The sequence below is a fragment of the Ciconia boyciana genome, chromosome 5 (genome assembly GCF_034638445.1).
Source record: "Ciconia boyciana chromosome 5, ASM3463844v1, whole genome shotgun sequence".
Lineage (NCBI taxonomy): Eukaryota > Metazoa > Chordata > Aves > Ciconiiformes > Ciconiidae > Ciconia > Ciconia boyciana.
Window position 1 is genome coordinate 76320455 of NC_132938.1, and position 15346 is coordinate 76335800.

The 15346-nt window shown below is 39.4% G+C and overlaps 1 long non-coding RNA gene across 1 annotated transcript; it reads left to right on the forward strand.

Moving 5' to 3' along the window:
- Positions 1–3350: 3350 nt before the first annotated feature.
- LOC140651612 (uncharacterized) lies at positions 3351–5789 on the forward strand. Its single transcript, XR_012042455.1, has 3 exons — positions 3351–3423; positions 4857–4950; positions 5592–5789. It is a non-coding gene; the product is annotated as an uncharacterized lncRNA (long non-coding RNA).
- The last annotated feature ends 9557 nt before the right edge of the window (positions 5790–15346 follow it).

The window sequence follows — 15346 nt, forward strand, 5'->3', positions numbered from 1 at the left end:
GGAAGGTGGTAGTCTGCTGTACTGAGACTTTTTGGTCGGGAACTTGGCATAACTGTTACAAATGGCAATGGACTCTTATTGCTGTGGAATCGCCCGAACGGAAGACTTAGTTTTTGCAGTAGTCTGCAAAAATATTTAGATGTAATACTTCTCTTGAAATCACTGGAAATTGTGTCTTTGTTCCTTTGTGCAGCTGATCCTAACAGAATGGTAGAAGGAAAAGAGGAATTCAGGAGGATTCAGAAGGAGAACATGGGAAGTGAATTAGTGAAGGAAGAAAGAAGCTCAAATCCCTACTTTCCCTGGAACCCTGGCAGCTCTTTGCTGTCACAGAACAGTGCTTACTCTGCTACATGTTGGATGCTTTATGTATCATCTTCTTACTTTTGTCAGATGCATTGAGTGTGCTGATCTTATTCTCTTGCACTACTTCATGCATGTTCCTGCACGTTGTCACTCGTCTTAACCCTTTTCTGTAAGATCCTCAGAGCAATGATTAGTCTTTTCTATTTTTAGCTTCTCGCACAGAACTTGAGGCGATGGAGCCTCACTCTGTTAATAGGTCTTCACTGCACCACAGGGAGACATTGCGGGACAACTCCTCCTTTTCCTATTTCTGCCCAAGCTTCTGAACATCATGTCCTAGATGATCAATGACTTAAAAAGAATCGAGCCTTTTGTCCGGCACCAGCACTAGAGATAGAAGTTAATGATCTTAGATGAAAGTTAGCTTTTAGTACAAATTCCAAGATTTGTGGTCCATAGATGAATAGCCAAACCCCATTTTAAGGCCTGGTTGTAATTTAAGTAGTCCAATCCTGATGGCATACTTTTGTGGATAGCAATCATGTTAATGGTTGCTTTCATGAAGTATTTGCATCAAGGAAAACTCACCATGTGGGAATTTTTGTTTTTTAGAGGCTGTATTGTAAATAAATTATATAGTATTTTCCAAAATAACTTGGTTAATCATATCTTAGCTAGGTTATAGGAGAAATACTATTCACTTGAGGGAAAACAAAAAGGATCTCAGAAGTGGAAATCAAGGTAAACTTAAACCAGGATCACATTACTAGTTGTTTTTGGCTTGAAAGTTGTAATTTAAGAAAAACAACGGAGAGACAGCCTTGGAGCTTGCCTAGATAACTGACAAATCTCAGCAAGTGACTTTTTGATTTAATTGAATCCATATAATTTGAGAAACTCTTGCTTTGCACTTATCTCCCTGGAGATGATCTCTTTACACTGGATTCCCCTTTGAATTTAATGTAAAAAAACCCCACAGATTCAAGCTAAACAGATACACTCAGGCTAGATGGGCTACTTGCATGTTTTAGGTATTTACAGTGAGGTGCAACTTAGGTGCTCAGGTGGGGCTTTACTTGTGATGAAGCCAAGCTTCTTGAATAATGGCAAGAAATAGTTGCAGTTTCGTATTTGTTTTCTTTGTTCATTTTTTTAGCTTTCCAGAATGCACATTTTAATCCCTTCAGTATACTTTCAGAGAGCTGCTAAAACATTTGAACTTCAGCTTTTCTTGATTTGCCAGGCTTCACTTAAAAAATAATGTGTGAGCTCATTGGTGTTGCTGATTTCTCGTCAGCCCATTCCGTTTCTTCCTGACTAAACTCTGACTGTTCTCTTGCCTTTTTTTTTTTTTTGAGGGAGAGATTGTTTTTGTATGTATGGTGGGGGGTTTTTTTGCCTTTTTTTTTGTTTTGTTTTTGTTTGGGTGTGGTTTTTTGGTTGGTTTTTTTTTTTTTTTACTCTTATGTTATTCTAGGCTGGTTAGTTTTTAATTGTGGTTTTCTTGTTTCTGCTGTGATGTTTGTTAGCAACATTTCATGAAAAACAGTATTGTGATCGAGAGACTTCATGGAGGGCTTATGCATTGCTTCTCTGGTAGCCTGTCTGCATCTGTATTCATGCTGCAGGTGTGCATGTGTCCAAGCACTAAGGACACTTATACCTTAGTAATGCCTGCTGGAGCTTGTCCTTACCTGTTCTTACTTCTGTTGTCTCTTATTACCTTGGGCAGGAAGGGAGTAGAGAGGGGACTGTTCACTTGAGAGAGGATTCCTAAGGAGTCCTGGCTTGAGAACAGTTTTTCAGGTTCTGCCTTGCTCAGGGCGACTGCTGGCACACCAGAGCAGGAAGACTCCAGCTTTCAGACTTCCTTCTGAGGGCTGCTCCTTGGCTAGAGCCCTTGATCCATGTGCTGATGTCTGCAACGCTATGTCTCCACCCCTAACATGTGGGAGAAGATCCCACAATTTAAATGTTATTTAGGTCTGAGTATGTTCACTACACTTACAGATCCTGCTGCATTTCTTCTGGCTCTTCCTTGGATCTGGCCACCAACATTTTTTTAGACCTCTCTGACAGACTGGAAGATACTGAGGGAAAGTACGTAGGGGACATGATCCCGCCCCTCAAAACAGCGTTGTCCGCCAGTGTCTGCCAGAACTGGGAGTTATAGTGGACATTGACCCAAGTGAGACAGCTCATTCTCTTTTGGGAAAATTGTCATGTTTCTGTATGGTGTTGGCAGAGGGAAAGGGTCTTGAGCTGGGTGTGAGTATCCAGGCCTGCACATTGGAGAGAAGTACTGTTGGGTGAAACAAAAAAAAAACCAAACCAAACCAAAAAAACCCCAAACCCACCAAAAACCTCCACGTTTTGGGAGACTGGAGAAATACTGTCATATCAGATTTTGTTAGAAATATTACTTCTGCCACTGGAAACCTAACATTTTCATTGTGAAAAGATGTTTTCTCTAGTGAAGATGACAACAACAATAGTTCAAATTGAACTTCAGAAACTTTGCTAGCTTGGCACAGTGCCACTCTTGGACTGCCTTTCATTCTATGATTTGCTTGTAGCTCAGCATGATCTCCTCTCAGAGACAACAGGCATTTGGAAAATGTGCTGTTACCATCACGATAGGTTTATATAATTATATTATCGAGATGATCTTGCACTTAGGGCTGGACAGCCTTCACAATCAAGAATAGTAAAGTTGGGTTGACTATATAATAATGGAAGGCAGTGGTGCAATGTCACTTACAATAGCTACAGTAGGACTGTACTTTGAAAGAAATACCTTGTTCCCCCTCCCCAAATCAAATCCATTCCCCCTGGAAAGAAGACATGTAGTCATGTAACATTAACATCTATTACAGAGTCTTTGTTCTAGTATTATACCACCTCTGTGCTGCTGTATTACCACCTGATTTCACACACAGACTAAAATGAATCATCTAGTGATTTTTTTGTAGCAGTTCTGCTGTTATTTCCCACTGTAATGTTAGCAGTGTCCCTGGTGAGTCTTGATCTCCCGTGTGTTTCTGAGCCTAGTCTGACAGAGTTGGGCAATTTGAAGCAACGATTGCTAGGCATTGGCATGCTCATCTTCAAGCATAGGTAATCTTGGCATTTCATGCCTCTTTGTTACTTCTCTTACAAAAACTGTTCTTCTCATGTGTTGCTTTGTACACCAGGAATTTTTCTCTCATCCTGTATGCCATCTTATTTTCCTGATTTATCTCTCATATATGTCCTTACAACTTTTTAAATTGCGCATTCTTTTGTGCATATATCAAATTATGGGGATTAAACAGGCTTACTTTGTTTAAAAAAAGAATAAATTCTGCAAGTTAAAAGTTTTCCATAAAAAGTTGGGTTTTTTCCCCCCCTGAACTTTTACTTGGAAAACAAATGTTTTTGTCTTAGACAGACTTGAATCAGAATGAAATGTTTAGTTTGAACCAATAAAAATGTGTCGGTTTGGCTTCATTTGATATAAATTCAGTGCCTCAAGGGACTGTAGTTGGGAATTTACCCCCACCATCTTTCTCCTCAGAGGTTAGGGACCACAGAGAAGAATACAGGCATGGGGTCCTTCAATTGCAGTTTGCCCAGCCAGGGTAAAACAGAGTTCCCTTGAAGTGAGAATTCAAACTGTTGCTGTGCTCCTTTCACAGGGCCACAGTGAGGATTTGGCAGCACGTTATCTGTGTTTCTGTTCCCCACTGGTGAATTCTTCCTTTTCTCTTCCAGAATTCACTGATAGCTTGTGAATCTTAAAAGGTTTCTGAGTTTTAGTCAAGAGGCAGTTAACTTACCAAGTATTTCCTCCACGCTTTTATAGTTTTTGAAAGACCTTCTACGCCTCTGTCATCACCGTGAAGACAAATGGTTTTGTGGCATACTCGAACAATACTGGACCTTCCAGAAGGAGTAGCTATATTTGCCAGGAAGTCTAGCATGTAGGACGCAGCTGTAGGTCTATTTTTCTGGGTCAGCACTTCCGACCGCAAAATCAGCAGTCGGTTTCTGCACTATGAAGCCTTAAGCAACTTGTAACTTGACGGAAGGGAGTGCTATCTAGCTATATACCGTAGAGGTGGTGCGTGCTTTCAGCTCAACAAATGAGAAGGAGAGTCCACAGCAGGCCAAAGGTTTAAGTTGGGGGAAAAAAAGTGTGTAGTAGCTGTTGCAACCCCTGCTATTAGTGGCTCTTCTGACAAGGTACCGTACAGGGGCCAAACCACAAAGTGGGCAGAAATTAAGAACTATGTATGAAAAGATTATTCTGTTTGACTCCCTCTGTGTCTTTTTTCCCTATCCGGATGCTTTGACAGGAGTTTGTGTGCTACTTGCGTTACAATTGCGCATGACTACTAGGAGACAGTGTTGGTTTTTTTAATGCTGTGTTTCCACAAGCATGTGCCACGTTCCCACACTGGGGTGTAAACCTTTTCTTTTTTTATATATATTTATGTGTATATTTTTGTTCGGTTTTAGTCCTTACCTCATTGAAGTTCAAATTTGAAAGCTCATCTTCTCTTGTCCAGCTTGAAAGGAGCAGGGAAGCAGTGGTCAGCAGAATCTCGAAGCAAGCGTTACCGTGTCAGTAACAACTTGTAAGCAGTAGATGGCACAGCAGAGGTAAGAATGAACTGAGAACAGCCACTTCATGCAAGTTTCTGCCTGTATCTTTAAGCAGTTTAAGAATACAAATAACCAAATTAGGAAGGCTTGTATCTAGCCTGTAGAGTGGCTACTCTGCTTGTTAGCTTGATCTTTTATCCTAGATTAACTGAAGTCTTTGAATTGTAAGTATAATACTTTTTCACGGTGGGACACTTAGAAAATTATTTTTCTCTTTATGTTGTACCCTCAGGTAAATGAAAAATAGACACTGTATATGCATGTAATAAAAGTTACAGGAATCATATGCTTATGCACTTTCCACCTTTCATGATTTTCCCGGTGAATAGATGCTGAATTCTTGTAGCTGTTGTGTCAGGAAACACATCTCATGAGCATAAACTTTACACTACTTTGTGCTTTATAGCTCCCAAGACAATGATCAAAAGCTTTTCTCAGTTCATGTGCCTTATAAAGTATGTCCCAGGAAGTTATTAGGTATTTGCTAAAGACAAAAATACTGGTTTTATTTCCTTTGATTGAAGAGTGAAAAGTTACAGTCTAAACAAGGCTCCAGGTACTGGGCTAATGATCACAAAAATACCTCCGTCTGTTTCTTATGGCAAACTTCTTTATTTTTTGCCTTCTCGTTTGTGCAGAGGAAAAGCTTCAGATGGAAGGTCCTGGAAAGGAGAGGCCACAGGAGAGCATGGTCTGTCAGTTTGTGAAGGGTCAGGAGCAGGGAACTCATCTCACTGCTGCTATTGACTTGATGTGTGACCTTGGGCAAACCACGTTTCCTCTATGGGCCTCACTCCTCCTTGCCTTTCACTGTGTGTCATTCAAAATAGTGTAAAATGCTGCTGTTCTGATTTAATACCCTTTTCATTCACGGTGTTGCACAGGTGTAGAGAAGAGTCAGATCCTATTTGCTTTCTTTCATTTATATCTTGTGGGGATCATTTCTTGCTACTGTTGGTAAAGTCCTAGTAGATTAAAAAAAATGTTGACTTTTTGTCTCATTTTCCTGTTTACTTCAAATAAGTTATCCCATGATAAATGAGAAACAGATTAGACTTGCGTTATTACCTGTTTCCACAGGCACAATATACACCTTCATATCAGTGTATTTCTTTGGCCAATGTAACTACAAAAAGCAACACATCCTTCCTAGAACGAGAAGAAGAAGAGGGACTTTTTCAGCCCAAAGCACAAAGACGCATGTTCACCTTGATCCTGCAATGGGAATTGTACCAGACAGTGAATTAACCAGGGAGCTTTAGCAGTATGGTATGAGTTAAAGTGAAGAAAAACATAGTTTCAAAATGAAACTTTGCATTGAATTACCTTCGATAAATGATACTGCCAGTGCTTATTGCAGAGATTACTTAACACGGGCGGCTGGGTGACAGTGAGCCTGTCCTAAACCCAGAGGAGTCACTGGGGTATACTCTGTGACAATACCTACAGATCATGTCCTTTGCCGAAGGCTGCCAAAACAGATGCTCAAAGCTATTACCAAGACACTGTAGTTTAGTGCTTTCCAAACCAACGTGTGTTCTAGCTCTCTGATGTAGAGTGGGAGAGGGTATCGAATGAAAACCTTTGCATCCCTACAAACAAGCAGCCAGAGCGGTGGGGTTGTTGGCTACTCTGAGCTTCTGAGGAAGTGACTGAGTGACCTAAGAAAGTAATAATCTCATATTTAACATTTCTGAAATGTTTTATTATTGGGATCTGGATTTCACTGTAGGCTGTGAGCTTCTCTGAGTTCCCACAGAATCTCTCTGATTTAGGGACCAGGTAAAAAGTCAGTACATGATTTGATGTTTCTGCTTTGTTTCAATTATGTGTCTCAGGAAAACCCTCTAGCATCACCTCCATGTTACTTAAATGATCTGCACGTGTCATGATTTGACCACGTTTACGCTCTTCTCTGCCTTTGATGTTTTGCAGAGGCTCAGTTCACTTGCTTAGATCTTTTGCTTGACTTCATTAGTGTCTGTTCACACTAGTACCAAAATCCTGATCATATACATCATCCTGCAATATTCTTTCCCTTAATTAAAGGTTGGAGCTTAATTATACAACTAAATAAAATTTTATTTTTTAATATTACCTGCTCTTAATTTTAAGTAGTGCTGGCATTTTTGAAAGTTTGTTTCATCTAACATAGGCAGCAAGTTAAAGATTCTCCCAATGCACAAATTAATTTAAAAAAACCCCTGAGAATGCAGGAGGTTTTCTCATCTCCACTGTGCTTTTAAAGTTAAACAGGTATCAGTTCTTTTATGGCATAAGAGGAACAATTGGCCTTAACTTAAATTCCTCAGATACTTACAGCAAAAAGCGTGTTTTGTGAGTGTGAGGGAATACAGAAACAAGGCACAGCACTTCAAATTTCATGTGTACCAAAAGAAACTTAAAAAAAAAACCCCCACAAAAACCCAAACGAAAACCCAAACCAAACAAACCAAAACACCCCCCTGCCCCCGCCAAAAGCTAGCAGAGGGAATGTGGGGGAGATGGAAAGATATTTCCAGATTTTACTAAGGTTTAAAATGGGCTCTGTTTTCTTCTGTCGGTGGGATACTCAGACTAATCTGTAAATAGTGTGCGTTTATCATACTGTGGCTCTGCAATTTCTACCTCCCACTAGGACTTCCATGAAAGATAAGATGCTCTTGGCCAAACAAAATTCCATGGGGGAGGAGGAGGAAAGTAAATAATTAGCAATGGGGTAGGGCACCAGTATTAAAAAAAAAAAAAAGTAAACAGTAATGGAAAAGAATGTCCTGAGATACTGTGTAAGAGCAAACAATTTGTTGCAGCAGAAACTAATTAAAGGCTGCATAGTAATTCCAGTGTTGTAGATGGTTTTCAGAATGCCATTTTAAATGGCAATATTGGTGAAATTAGGGTGACATTCCTCTTAGTGGCAGATGGAAAGAGCTGTCCTGTCTGAGCGAGCCTGTCTGTCTTGTAGTAGAAGCAATCCCCTACCCTGTGTTTGCTGAGACAGGTCTGGTTTCCTTGCTTCCTTACATGTTGTCTTGCTTCTTTATGGCTCATGCTTTTGAACTGTGAGCCTTAGCCATATTGCCGTATTCGGTTGAAAAACAGTTGAGATCAAACATGGTAGATGTTTTTATTATGCCAAAATAGTAATAACAGCTGATATGCTGTGACACTGGTTTCTATATAATTGCATTTGTAGCATCAAGTGATCAAGCATATTATGATAAAAAACCTTTCAGAATGAACTTTATACAGTTGGCTGACACTTTTTTCCATGTCTTTTCCTGATTTTTTTTTTTTTTTAACACTGGGCGAAAAAAGAAGCTGGGTGAGAATAACTCTCAGACTTTTATTTTAGTCATGTTTGAGTATTAGGAAAAATACAGGGAATCAAGTTCCTGAAAGAGATTGACTGATATATGTTTTTTGGTTTTCCTTATATGTTATTTCACCAGGACTAAGGGGAGATACTTGGCCAAGTTCAGTCATTTAAAACAGTCCCATAGAAGTGTAGCAGAGTTAAAGACACAGCGTGTTTTAAACATTTCCAGTCAAAGTGCTGTGACTGTAGCCTCTTCTTGGATGTCTATAGTCTATTATAAATTGATTTTTCTCTTGTGTCTAGTAGCTTTAATGCTGAGCTAGTAGTGTTGTCCTGAACTACATCTATTAAGAGAGTCCTAAGAGGCAGTCCTGCTTTCATACGCCTCGCAATTGTTCCTCTGATTCCCTGCATGTTACGTCTATTCCCATTTACTGTAATGCCCCCACGTAACCATTAATAGCCTAGGGTCAAAATCTGGATTCTGGAAAATTCAGATTGACTCAAGCTATCAGCTATAAAGGGAAATAGTGTGCAAATGAAGGCTGTGTTTCTACCCTGTTCTATTTTGTCCCTACAGTCCTTTTCATCAGCAAACTTCAAAGCAAGTTGCAAATTTCTAGAGAACTTCAGCTGATGTGTACATAGTGACACAAAGTAAAATGGCCAAGATGGTGCCCATTGTCTATCACAGTGGTGGAAACAGACCACAGTTCTCTTGGCTCGGCTGTCTAATTCAATGACGGAAGTTCTCCGCATGGGACTGGCGATGCTGGGTCAGACCAAGAGTTCACCCATCTACTGTGTTGTCCCTAACTGGCGTTTCTGCGTGCTTAAGAAAAAAAAATAAATTCTGCCCCCACCTGCCCAGCTTCCAACAATTTTCTGTTCAAAGACTTACTGAGTTAGAGATCCCATCTGGTTCTTTGTATTTCATAACTACCAACAGACCAATTCTTTGTGAATTTCTTGTCTCCCTTTTGAATCTGTTTATGTATTTGGCTTTTCCACCATCCTGTGGCAGTGAGTTCCACAGTTTGTGTTGTCTGAAAAGTGCTTTATTTTGTTTGTTTTAAACCAGGTATGTGATAATTGCATGAAGTGCCCCCTGGTCCTCATTTTATGAGGAGAAAGTGAATAATCGCACCCTATGACTTTCTCTACACCATTTTTACAGACTTGTGTCATGATCCAGCAAAGAGCTGTCTGTATTCCATACTGATGAGTCCTTATCTTTTATAGCCTCTCCTCTGATGGGGAAGCCATTTCCTACCTCGGATTCACAAGGCCACAGTTTTCTATGCTTTTTGTACTAGATGAAGTAACCAAAGTGACTCCAAGTTCTACTTTGTGATTAGGAATGGCTAATTTAGAGCCCATTATTAGGGGCATACAGTTTATGTTTGGTTTTTTTTGTCATGCGCATTAATTTGCGCTTCTCTGCCATGTAACTCAGGATTGTGAGTTTTTTCCTGCCACTATTCTCAGTTAGCTTTAGTTCTGGAAAATATTTATTTTGTTTATTTTGTTAATATGCTTATTTGTAACGCGCAAACCTCACTGTTTTTCCCTTCATTGATACCATATTGAGCAGTGAAAGTCCCAATTGCTATCACAAGGAAGTCCTACAGTTTACCTGTACTTGTTATGACATCTGAGCATTTATACCTGTTGTTTATCTGTAATGTTTTATCAGGAATTGGTCTGTGAGAGTGCATTCTCTCTTATTCCATAGCATTTGGTATAAGGTTTATAAAAAAAACTTCCTGGAAATTAAAAATCATATCTGCTGTATGACCCTTGCACAACTACTCATGTGTCCTTGAAAAACCTCTAGATTTTATCTTACATATTGTACAATATATCACATTTATTATTTTTTTTTTTAATTCTTTATTACAGTTTCCATACATATAGTATGGAAGTCAGACTTACAAGCCTGTGAGTCATAATTTCTCTGATGCTGAAGTTGATGGCCTGTTACCAAAGATCAATGTCCTTTACTTCTTGACTGAGCTTGTACAGCACAGGCCTTGGAAAAGGAAACTCCTACTCCACCTGGTCAATATACCTCAGCTTTGAAATGGTTGAAAAGTGGGTATTTTCTCAAAGGTCCGTGTTGTTTTCTCAATCTTCCGGTCTTGCGTTTAGTACCAAACTTCATGTTGACTTCCATCAAAAGCAGCTGTATTAGAACTATCAAGCTATTTCACCAAAGCCGTTGACGTTATTATTTGAAAACTGTTGTGGTACAGGGGGACTGATGTGTTCTTTTGTCAGAGAGCCCAAAAATGAAGGTGTTTATTGGAATAATTTTAAATGAAAGTAATACTTGTTTGCTGGAATGATTTTTGAATAAGGGCAGGTAAGCTAGAAAGTTACAATATTATATCTGCTCACATAATCATGAGAATGAAAAATACCAGGGATGATAATAGAAGTGGAACACATGAAAATAAATGATTTTTTTTTTTTTTAACTGAAGAAGCAATTTGCTTTTGCTTGTCCTCCATTTGGCTGTAGATGAGAGGCATTGCTGAAAACGCTTCATTATCCGTTAGCTAGTAAAGCTTTTCTTTCATCAAATAACACTCACTTGATGGCGGAAAAAATATTTCCCTGCTTTGAAGAAGACAGCAACATACTGTCATATGGCTTCAGAAAGTGACAGTGCTGACATAATGGGTTTTTTCTTTGTGTAATTTACTTTCTCTAGCATGTAGCGGCATTTGAAACAAATAGTTCTGTTTTGTATATATAGACAAATTAAGTACTTATTTGGATGCCACATCAGAGGCAGCCTTTAGGGGTATTATCCAGAGGTGCTACAAATATGCAGAGTACATTGGTTTGGAGTGTTTTTGGAGGCTAGAGGAGTAAAGTGATTCTGGCAAGGGTGAGCGCAGACATGGAGGAACAAGAAGTTCTGTAATGTGTTAACTTGCAGGACGGCTGTTTGTTACACTGGCTATAGCCAAGACACTTCCTTCAATCAGATGCTAGTCAACCCTTTTTCTTGGCCATCCTCGCTCTTTCTCTTTGTCCTTGTATTCACATATAATCAGAAAGTTTTATTCCAGCTTTGTAATGAGTTCATTAAGTTCCTGTTCTGGAACCTTATCCCTGTCAGCACATAACAGTAGTTGCACAATTAAAAATATTTACTAATGGGTGTGGAAGTGTAGAAGGATCTAAACATACCAGGCTTGACTTTCAAGAGCTGACTGTCTAAGAAACAGGAAAGAACTATTTCTTTATTAAAAAAACCCCAAAAAACCACAACAATCAACCAACCAAAAAAACCACTTGAGCTGTTACTATGTTGACAAAAGTGCTTTTGGCGTTTGCTCAATACGCACTACGAAAGATTGATATTCACTTTGTGTTCCACTCATGTTTTCTATCTGAAAATGTAGAGACATTGGAGATATGCAAGACAGTCCTGTACCTTCTAACATATTGTGGAATGCATCTAGATCACCAGATTATTACAGAAAAATCAAACTGTTACTATAACTAAACATCTCGGAAGAAAACTTCTGAGGTTTTTGTTTCTTGTTTTCCTCAGTGCTGGAGTGTCTTAATGTGGTGACTTCTCCTAAATAGCTTAGAACCTGTCAAGTCCAAACTTATTTTCAAGTTACATCAGATACTATGATAATATTTTGTTCTGTTCACATGAAATTGTGTAGAAATGAAAGAATTGTACTCATTTGTCTGCTATTCTTGCTATTTAAGAAAACTCTCAATTTTCTATCCCATGTAGGTCTAAGTAGGTCTGTGGTTCCACCTGGGTCTTGAAGGTAGTGCTATGTTTTAGAGGACATGCTTTGTAATGTCTGTGGCCTTACTGCAGGAGGGATAGAAATTCTAAAATCCATCTGCAGCCATGTCTTGACTTTCCAGATTGGGCAAACAAAGATTTATCATCATGGGGGGCGGAGTGGCAGGGTAGTTTGAATAAACAGAAGGAAAACAAAGCAGTCCAATTAGAACAAAAAATGTCACTAACCTTAGACTCAAAAACAAGCAGGTCCCATTATTGTGTACCCCTCAAGGAACTGCCTTCCTGAGGTGTCTTGCCCTGCTTCCCTTGTTAGTCTAGCCAGCTTCCTACGGAGGAACAACCTTCTCTCCTTCCTCTTGGCTGGATCCCTGTTGAAGGCTTTCAGCTGGAAATCCTGGGGTGGTTGGAATTAATATACTCAGCATGGCTAGTCAGAGTACCTAATGACTTTCTGCCTAAAACCAGCATGGCCTTAGTTTTGGATCTCATCTATTTAGGCAGGAGAGCACTGCTCAGATCTCTGGAGGGGGCTTGCCTAGCCAAGATGAACACTTTTGCAGCTGACTGGAAAGATAAGCACATATGTACGTCAGAACGTGTGTATGTACATATGGATGTGATAGGTAGGTTAGCTGCCAGTGCAGAAAGTGAAACGTAGAGAGCAGTGTTCATGGTTTTAGTCTTTCATGGAACAGATTTTTGGGGGAGAAATGTATAAAATAACTCCATTTTCAAAAACTAGTTTGAGTTAGCAGCAGTGGACTTGCTTAATTATTGTCAATTTGGAAGCATCCCTATCCTGTGTTTCTAAGCGTAAAGAAAATTCTGAATTCTGTCATGAAGTTCTGATTATATTAAAACTTCAGCTTTAAATTTAAAAAGAAGGAGGGGGGTTATGGCCTGCTGTTGTTTGTTTGTATATAGTAATAATCTTTGACCTTTTCATCTGGCTTATATTTGTTTTCACTGCCAGCTGAAGGGAGATTATTTTAACAATTATGTTCAAAGTGCTTGTATAAAAATTGCAGGAAAAAATAATTCATGCCTAGATGGTTTATGCCAATGTTAAGTGACAATTCCATCAATTTTCATTTTGTGTGTTGAAGTAGGTAAGCTGGTTGTGTCAACTTTAAATCTCACATTGTTGAATCTTTTTTTCCCTTCAGGTTTAAGCACAACAAAGGAAGGAGAATCTTGTAAACGATGTGCAGCTTCTCCACTCCCTGTTAAGAGTGGATACAGGCTTTTTTCCTCCCTTCTCTTGAAGAATCAGCGCTTCTTTACTACTCCCTTTTTGATTCTGATGGTAGAGTCTTTCCTCCTGCATTTGATTTAGCTAATGGCAGAATGTGTCCTGATAAGTGGTGAAGACTGCTATTGACTGTTGGTTTTGGTTCATTTCCTGAGAGGATGAGCCTACATCTTAGGTACTTGGTTTTTTTAAAACCAGCCAATTAACATGGAAGCTGTGTGGGAACTGGAACATCCATACTGTGGAAATTTTCATGTTTCCAAATAATTTTTCTTTGCAAATCTGAGCTCAGGATGTCTGCCAAGAGGACTGCCCCCTCGGGAGCTTGCCTGTGGGTGGGCTGGCTAGTCTTCTGTATCTGGTTTTCATTGAAAGATTTTTGACAGTGTCAGTTCCTTTAGAAATTTGTTTTTACAAATCAGCATTTTTCCATTGGAAAAAAAAAAAAAAGTTTCCTTCTAGAATTTCTGACTATCTTTAATGAAAAACAAACATAGAAGGGAAACTGAGGAATTTTATGACCTCACCTGGCAATGTCCTCTAAACGTACTGTAGGGGAATAGCCTGTATCTGAATGGTCCAACTGGCAGGCTGTAAGCCTAGCGCTGCCTGCAAGCTGATTTCTTTTCACCTGCCCAAGTAGATGACTAGAGAAAGTGCCTTCCTAACCTTGCTTCAGGGTAGTAGAATATGTTGCAGTAGGAAAAAAAGTAAAAGAGGAGGAGTGGGAAGAGATGATTGAGTTCCCTTTTGCTCACCCAGGTTACTGGCTGCTGGGTATAGCATTGGTCTTGACAAGGTTTCTCATGTGAAGTGGGGAAATAGTAGTCCCTGCTGTCATATATATATATATATATATATATATATATTCTTTTTTTTTTTTTTCCTATCATCCTGTGGCATGTATGCAAAAAGTCAGTGCTGCTGGGGAGGGAATAGCTCTGCCTTTAGGAGGTATCTGGCCTCAGGGTAGATGTGTGCTCTTGAGTGTCCACTTAGTTTAAAAATGGTGGAAGCTGGCACTTCAGTCCTGCCTCGTCCTGACCACTCCTGTGTGATGGGGCTGTGAAATTGCCCATTTCTGCCATCAGCCTATGGACATGCCTTGGAACTGGCATTTGGCTCCACCACCAAAAAGACTGGGCCATCCTGTAATTTCCCACTCCTAGCAGGAGTGTTGCAGGTCACTTTTGCTCTCCTGCTGGAAGATAAAAGCTACTAAGACAGCAAAGAGCTTTTATTTGTAAGGTTAGAAGATATGAAGGTGGGAAGAAGTGACAATTTTTAAAACCAGTAGGTTAAAAGAAACTTTTGGATCCATCGTGGATAGCAGTACAAAGTGAACTAATAGAAATAGTTTGATTACCATCAAATCTGTCAAAAAAAGGTTTGTATTTTTAATTAATCTTTCTATTTTTCAGTTTTGGTCCATGTGTGTTTAAAAACACCCAGCACTGGAAGAACAGTAACTGGACATCATCTCTCCCCTTGCCTGTTAAATAAATGTAAACTGCATGTTTCTTTGACTTCCATAGCCCTATAATAAATTACTAGCTTGTGAAGGATCAGATCCAATGTATTCTTCATCAATGAAATCTCCACAAGTGCCCCAAAACATAATATATTTTCATGCTGTTGCACTTGGACCAAGTCAAGCTGTGCTGGTAAAGCTGTCTTTGGCTGAGCGCAAGCCTCATAATCCGTAGGTTATGGCTCTGCCAAGTCTAATGGGACTTGGGCACAGCATGAAAACATACTGTTCCAGCATATGCCTGGCTGTAAGCAGGGAGCCCAGCTCCACAGGTCCCGCCCAGTAAACATTTGGAGCAGATTGCAGCACCCTTTATCACTGTGTTAGTGAGAATCATCAGGAGCTCTCAAGAACTCATTAATTATATTTTTCGGAGCATAGTGTTTTGGCATTTTGAGTACAGCTAATTACATGCAGATCTTAATCTTATAGGTTTTTTTCTTGTAATTAATTATTTCTTCATTATCTTTAAACTATTTGACTAAGCAGTTTACATCCTGCTCT